We start from the raw sequence: 6,000 nt of genomic DNA, 5'->3' as shown, positions 1-6,000 counted from the left end.
GAGTTGGAACCAGCCCAAATGTCCATCATCGGATGAGTGGATATGGACAATGTGGTATATCTACACAATGGAATAGTACTCAGCTATAAAAAAGAATGAAATACTGCCATTTGCAACGACATGGATGGACCTAGAAAGAATTATATTAAGTGAAACAAGTCAGGCACAGAAAAAGAAATATCGCATGTTCTCACTTATTGGTGGGAGCTAAAAATAAATAAATTCACACACACACACACAAAAACCTTGGGGCGGGGGAGAAGACATAACAATTATAACTCCTTGAAGTTGACAGGACAAGCGAACAGAAAGGACATTGTTGGGTGGGACAGGGAAGCGGGAGGTGGGAGGGAGGTTTTGGTAATGGGCCACAACAATCAACCACATTGTACATCGACAAAATAAAATTTAAAAAATTAAAAAATAATAACTTCTGCTTGGTAAACATCTGCAATCATTACAATTTACCTGCATTATAATGCAAATCTCAATATCCAATCAGAACAGGCTTCTAGTTTTAATTCTGAGAGGTTCCTAAACCCAGCAAGGATTTTTAAAAATCAGCACTCCCATTTCATCTTATTCTTAGAGGCCCTTTTTTTTGACAAAGGGGTTAAAATTCTTTTATAATCTTGATGGGTGAAATTTGATGGTCTCATTAATTTGATGGTCTCATGTCAGCATTAATAAGAATATGCCAGTGAAGGCATGTGGAACCAGTTTAAAAAGAGATGTGTCCAGTTTAAACAAACTCCTTTGTAAATATATTAAAATACTGGCATTTTTTTTTTTGATGCCATACCTATCTTCATAAACATTAACCCCCCAAAAGTGTGGATTAGTAGCAACTAATATTAATTAGCACTTCACAATTTGCAAAGCACTTTTTTTTTTTTAAGATGACTGGTAAGGGGATCTTAACCCTTGACTTGGTGTTGTCAGCACCACGCTCACCCAGTGAGCAAACCGGCCATCCCTATATGGGATCCGAACCTGTGGCCTTGGTGTTGTCAGCACCGCACTCTCCCGAGTGAGCCATGGGGCCGGCCCTGCAAAGCACTTTGACATACATGATCTCATTCAAGACTCATCACTAAATAAGAAGATGCTATTTTTAGGTGTCATTTGTAAGGAAGCTAACATACTAAATGGCTGACAAAGTTGGTGACAGAGCTGAATGGGACTTGAACACAGGTCTCCTGACTTTAAATGGTCTGCACCATGTTGCCCTAAATACTGTAATCAGAGTAAATAAATGTCCAAATCTCAGATCCCATCTAAGCCTCCCCAACCAACACATACAGCCACCCCCAATCCAAGTTATAGTTAGCTCTAGCAGGTATTTGCTTGTTCTGGAAGTAAAGTTTTCTTCATTTCTCTGGGAAACAATTATCTGGCTAAAGTATTAAATGGGGAGATCACAGAAATGCCATTCAACATACCCTAGAAAATAAAATATCTTAGTCACCAGAGGTTTTGCACAGGCATGCCTATGTTCATTTTTCTAGGTAGTGGATCAAACTCTCAGAGTCCATAACCCTAAAAAGGAGAAGAACCTAGCCTAGAAGCAGTGGCTAGGTATCTTTCCAAGAAGCTAAATCCACAAAGTTTTCAAGTTTATAAAGTTTATCTAGGCCTCAAACTGTACCCCACCTCCACTTTTGCCTCCCCTGCTCCAGGCCTTCTCCCAGGGCCAATAGTCATTCAGTATCTACACTGGTTTTTAAATCATAAATAAAAACTGGAACAACTGATAACATATAAATCAGTGACTTTTAAAAAATAAATTTAAATTAAAATAATTTTCTCTTAAAATATGATCCTTAACATATACTCTTTTTTCTTAGACCTTAACTTTCCACATTGAACATTTTCTTATACCATAAGCATTCCAATCCCCGAAAAGAAGTTTCACAAATATAACTACTTTGAACTCCTAAAATACCATTCTTCACTAAGAACCCTCTAGATTACAAAGAAGACAAGGTAGCATGAAAGGAATTCTAAATCTGTTAGGCAGTTCACTCAAATAGCATACCAAAAGGATTTAGAATATTTTTGCTGGGAAGAGGGAACAGAGAAGAGTGGGAGAGAGAATGAATGCAACCCTATTGTCTTATTGCCTGAAAACTCCTAATTTGAATGTATAACATATTCATACTAACCACTCGACTTGAACACAAGTACAGTCTCTTTTCATCTTAAATAGCGCGTTTCAGTCCAAATCTGTATAAACAAACTTTGTCCTTCAATCTTTCAACTCCTCGGCAGTTTTTCAAGGTCACTTTTGCAAGCAACGACAGAGGCCTGCTTCCAGGAACTATACCACTCCAACTTGAAGAGCCCAGAATCTATACCCCTATCGATTCTCTCAGGTAAATCCTTCACTCAAGGGGAAGTTAGGCAAGGCAAATCAACACCCTCCAAACTTCTCCTCTAATAGGCCTGTTCCTTTTCCCTATCCAGAGAGTGCTACTGGCTCAATGATCCACAGAGTCTGCTGCAGAAATGTTCCAATGACCTTCATTCTGTATTTGCAAATAAAAGACATAGAATTGTTTTTTTAAATAAGGTATATTATAGATCTTAGTACATGGGATTCATGATTTCACTATTCACAAGAACTGATGGATTACTGATTAGCAACCCACATTAGCTTCATATCCCTAAAGAGGTGAAAAAAATATCAAGGGCAAAAGATAAGGTGCCTGTACTCTTAACTTTCCTATTCGCAAATTGCAGGTAAATTAGGATTTTAAATATTTCATACAGAAAATGAAAAGCATTTTGCTCACATCATTTTAAAGAACCAAATCAACACTTGACAAAATGTATAGAATCAGTGGGAAAAGATTTGCTCTTGTCACTGCCAATGTAAGTGGAGAAGAATGTTTCTAACCAGCATTCTAAGCCAAAATCTGTATTTTAAAGCAAAGATTGTTACTAAATTAATTAGCACTTACTAGAATCTACAGGCAGACAGATAAATCAAGAAAGTTATGGGGAATTTCACATTGGCATATGGGCCTTCACCATTAGAACCTTCATCAGTGCAAATCATATTTAACACAAATTTCAAACGGCAATAGTGTTGCTTCCATCTCTGAAAACACAGATGTCAACAAAGTGCCCAGAAATAGAAAAACTCTTACAATAACTCAGCTTATTCTGTAGGAAAGCTTCGGTGCACTTGAACAAAGGAAAATTATTTGGAAAACAGTTAAGTTTACCCAATGCAAAGAGAAAGTGATTTGCTTCTGTGAGCCCCTGAAAAATGATTAGCCTTTCATCATGTACCTCATCTTGTCGATACGCAACTAGGAAAAGAAATCCTAGTTGGACATGCAAAATCTAAACAGAGCAAGGTATTCTAGGTGCACCAAAAAGGTATGCATGGAATGTAAAGTGGCCATTTTCTGAAACAGTGCAACTTGTCTACACTCTCTGAAGCTAAATAGTTTCTATTATTTCAACACAAAACAAAGAATTAAACTTACCGAGAACTGCATTAATTTTACATGTAGTTATTTATATCTCCTCGGACAGGGAGAATTTAAGTCACTCCTATCCCTCCCCCCCAATTGAAGGAGGAAACAAAAGGCAGCAGAAGATGCAGAAACCTGAGTCTGGAATGTCCACTCCAGTGAAAACCCGAACAGCTGTCCCCCCACCCCCCAGCAAACTATTCGCCATTTTTCTTTGTCTTTCAGCTGACCCCTGCCTCAGTGAAAAACTCCGAGGCTCCAATGAAGCCCTGCAGCCTCCTTCCACTTTAACAGTCAAAGGCATTCAATCTAGCATGCTATTTGACACCAAACCTTGCCTCCAGAGTGATCCCATTGGCTGAGCTGCTTTATCAGCTAAGAACACAAAGCCATGATTGGCTGTTCACGTCATCAGTTACCTCTTTTGTACACTTCCTGTTTTAAAGTTACCTTGAGAAGCAGAACAGGGGTCAGATTCAGACTTCAAAGTACGAGGAACTTAAGGCTTGAAAATGCCCAGTAAATACACACAGCAGATGCATTACGGCTTCATGTGCTTACAAAACAGAATACTGCAAATTTAGAATTGTTCTTAAAATGAAGCAAAAGGTTGTTACAGTTCCCACCCAAGGGATTTCTTATTGGCTGTCAGAGTTCCATTTAAAAAATTTAAGGTAATTTAACTGCTTCTGATTGGCCACCAAAGATGTCTATAAGATACTGCTACAGTATCCCATGGCAGTAAACCAGAGAAGCAATGTGTGTGTACAAGGTCGGAAAGTTGTGACTATCTTCAGTTTTCTGATGAGCATTAATAGAAGAAAAAAGAAAACTAGATTGGGCTAATCCAAAGAAAATGCAACTTCTTTAACAGTAACAAAGAGTGATGCAGATGGCCATACAATAGTTTGCAGGATTTCTAAAATGCATCTGTCATTATATTCACAGTAATTTTAAAAGCACAGCTTAGTACCAAGGCAAAACACTTAAATTTTAAAATGCAAACTAATCTAAATAGGAAAATTTGGGGATAATATACGAAGTTAGCGGCAGGGATAGTGGCATTTCTAAAAAGCCTACCAGGAACCCAAGAGGGAAATATAATGATAAAAGGAGAAAAATTGGCAAAGAAGCCAGAACATCAGTGAATATAATTAAAAGCTCATTATAGTTTGATGGATTAACTAATTTATTAAGGGCTGTCATAAGATGCTGCTGATTAGCTTTTAATGTTATAGCGTTTTGATACTAGAGAGGATAAACTTTTTCTACCACATTTTCAAGAATGAGCAGCAAGGCTGATACCAAGAGAGATAAGTATTCTTGACTCATTGTGGTTATTGAAGATATTCTGGGCTGCTGAAGTTCACCAGTAATGGTCAAAGATTTACTCACGGATTTGGGGCCCAACTGCTTAAGTATTAAGAGGCGGCTCCTAATATGGTAAAAAAATCAATTAACTTAAAAAAAATTCAAATAGAAATACCTCACCATTACCTGAGGCCTTTAACAATCTCCTTAGATCTGCTTCCTCTCATCAAAGCCAAGTATCCTAGGAGTAAACAACACAGTTGTTTTGCCAGGTAGATGAGATCTTTTGTAGAAATTCCTTGGTTGACCTAACCTGAGGACTAATCCTTGGTATATGCAGAGATTCCACAGGGCCCTGAAATATGAGCAATGTGGTCTGTCCTATCACTTTGCCATATTAACTTCTCTACATGCGTTCCACTCATTTCTCACAACAAAATGAAATCTTTTTTTTTTTTTTTAATAATTTCAAATTTACAGTGTTACAAAAACAAAAAAAAAGTATAGGGAACATCCAGATTTGTCTATGACATTTTACCTGAATTTACTTTACCATCTGCACTTACACTCCTCCTCTCTACATATAATTTTTTTTTCCCCTGAATCATTTGATGGTAAGTTATATACATCATGGTCCTTTACCCTAAACACTTCAGTATTTCCTAAGACTCAGGGAATTCTCTTACATTAACACCATGCCAATTATCTCCCTCAAAATTTTATACTGATTTAATACCTTTGTCTAATCTCCCATTCCACAACCACGCTCTCCAAGTGAGCGAACCGGCCATCCCTATATAGGGATCCAAACCCGTGCCCTTGGTGTTATCAGCACCACACTCTCCCAAGTGAGCCACAGGCCAGCCCTAAAATGAAATCATTTCTGACCACCAATTAGTACAAGGTTCAGTGCTAGGAACATTATAGACTTTACCCCTTTAATTCTCTCTACAACTCCCTTTTACATGTGAGAAAGAGTGATGTTCAGAGAACTTAAAAGAACTGCCCCCTAGCCATAAATCTAGATGGAAACTCAAGTCTCTTCACTGCACCACACTGCTTACCAACACATGGAACACCTCAGGGCACAGCCAAGGAAATTCTTGGGTGCTACATATATGTACAGATACCATAAACCATTATCCAACTTCACTAATTTAAAAATTAGAAATCTGACTAATGTTAAATTTGATCTGCCGGTTAG

The 6,000-nt window shown here is 37.8% G+C and overlaps 1 protein-coding gene across 1 annotated transcript in view; it reads right to left on the bottom strand.

Moving 5' to 3' along the window:
• NFYC (nuclear transcription factor Y, gamma) overlaps positions 1 to 6,000 on the bottom strand; it is a 69,217-nt gene that overhangs the window by 51,036 nt on the left and 12,181 nt on the right. The window lies entirely within an intron of this gene.

The sequence above is a fragment of the Galeopterus variegatus genome, unplaced genomic scaffold (genome assembly GCF_000696425.1).
Source record: "Galeopterus variegatus unplaced genomic scaffold, G_variegatus-3.0.2 Scaffold2435, whole genome shotgun sequence".
Lineage (NCBI taxonomy): Eukaryota > Metazoa > Chordata > Mammalia > Dermoptera > Cynocephalidae > Galeopterus > Galeopterus variegatus.
The sequence above is the reverse complement of the archived record's forward strand: the minus strand, read 5'-3'. Positions and strand labels throughout refer to the sequence as shown.